This window comes from Chiloscyllium punctatum, chromosome 12, assembly GCF_047496795.1.
Source record: "Chiloscyllium punctatum isolate Juve2018m chromosome 12, sChiPun1.3, whole genome shotgun sequence".
NCBI lineage: Eukaryota > Metazoa > Chordata > Chondrichthyes > Orectolobiformes > Hemiscylliidae > Chiloscyllium > Chiloscyllium punctatum.
This window is the reverse complement of record NC_092750.1, coordinates 87,623,932-87,625,832: the sequence shown is the minus strand read 5'-3', so window position 1 is coordinate 87,625,832 and position 1,901 is coordinate 87,623,932. Positions and strand designations below refer to the sequence as shown.

At 42.5% G+C, this 1,901-nt stretch overlaps 1 non-coding gene across 1 annotated transcript; it reads left to right on the top strand.

Annotated features, from left to right (window-relative positions):
* The first annotated feature begins 1,147 nt into the window (after positions 1-1,147).
* On the top strand, positions 1,148-1,229 carry trnas-uga (transfer RNA serine (anticodon UGA)). Its single transcript has one exon. It is a non-coding gene; the product is annotated as a tRNA-Ser (tRNA).
* The last annotated feature ends 672 nt before the right edge of the window (positions 1,230-1,901 follow it).

Below are 1,901 nucleotides of genomic sequence, written 5' to 3'. Positions count from 1 at the left end.
TTAAGAAAACAGGATAAAGTCATTGTCATTTGCCCTGGGAACATTAGAACACACGAGACTTTGGGCCAAAGTTGGAAACTGCGACTGGAATAGATGGCTCTCTGATTAGCCGCAATGCACACAGGCGGAATGGCCTTTTCCCACTTTGTAAATCTACGAAGACAAGTTGAAAATAATCTTTAATGAAAATGTTCAGAATGGGAGTTTTATTTACACCAAATACGATAGTATCTATCGCCTTGTCTTGTTATTTACTTGTGAGGATTCGGTACTCTCAGCACCGTGGCCTGAATCATGTTCCCGCTCATGGAATGGTTGTATTGTTCAGCTAACGTATCGGTGTCCCAGTACTTCTGCCGATTTTCCGATGCTAGCAGGTCATTGGTTTTGTCCAAAACATTATGAATGTTAACATAATACAAATAGCTGCAGTTGCTGGAAATCTGAGTCAAAAACGAAAATTGTTTGCGGAACGCAGAAAGACTGCCAACAGAATCGTCGACTTTCCTGCTCCTCCAGCATTTTCTGATCGAAAATCAGGCTTCCAGCATCTGCAGTCCTCACTTTTGCGTAGTTCCTTCAGTGTCGCTGGTTCCCAATTCAAGAACTCCATCTCTAGCGGTTTCATGTCTGTACCTCCATGCTGTGCAGTTGAAGAGTGAAGAAAAGTAACCCACCCCCTCCATCTCTGGGATAATTAGGGGCTGAAAATGAGACGTATCACATTGAAGTATATCTACATGCGACTTAATCTCTGTCTTTTATTGGGAACCATCTCTTTCACTGTAACCATCAGGAAAGACCATTTTGTCCGCCAGTGAAGAAATGAATATGTCACTAACCTTTGTTTATTTCATGTCCAAGAATACTCAGATCAATAGCTCCCTTGATTACCTCTGCTGGTCATGTTCGCAAAGAGATCTAGCAAATTGGCAAGTGTGATTTTCCTTTCAATAAATAATTTTGACTCAATTTGGCTGCAAAATCTTTTCCTAACTTTGATCTTTTCTTCTTTTACATTGGTGTCTCGCACCTTACAAATGACAGCAAAGGTATGAATGGAGATAGAAACATTTAACTCAAGTCAGCGGCAGCTGCCAATGAGATCACAGCTGATTTGGTCAGTGCTCAAAGAGCAGCGCTGTCTGTAGTCATAGCCGAGTGGTTAAGGCGATGGATTTGATATCCATTGGGGTTTCCTCACGTAGGTTCGAATCCTGCTGACTACGTTATGAATGCTTACCTGCTGGAACATTTCAAAGTTCAGAAAGCCTGTTTTGCAAACCAGGCCTGTTAATTTGATTAGACTTGAGAAACTCGAGTTCTTCATCAGAAATGCTCCACATTTAAAACATTATCTCTGTTTCTCTTTCCAAATAAACTGCTCGACACATCGGGTGTCTGCAGTTGTTTTTGAACGCCCTGAGCAGAAGTGCTGCTTTTCATTAGATTCCTTTCATCCCTTATCCTCTGTTCTCTGACTCTGGTCATTGGTAACACTTCCTCCTGCTCGTCAGAGTGCTCATTCCCCACCGCTCCCTCTCCCATCATTACAAACGACCGCAGGAAATTGCCACTTAACCATCTTTATTCCAAAGTGAAACTCACCAGCCAAGGAACTCTCTCCACCAAATGGGACTTCTCATCCCTGGACATGGTGCAAGCCAGAGGATTGTGAAGAGATACTGTGAAAATATTGTCAGTTGGCAGTTGGAAAAATGTTTCGGAAGCAAACTATATATCTTAGGCTTCATCTTTGGAAATCTTGAGAAGCTCTTTGGGAAATGGAATCAGAGGAGAATGAAGAAGTGGGAACTGTCGGTCCGAGTAGAGGAAGGGACATTGACTCTGATGTTCTCGGGACAGGAACTGATCTGAGACATTGAAAATATTCTCGCTCC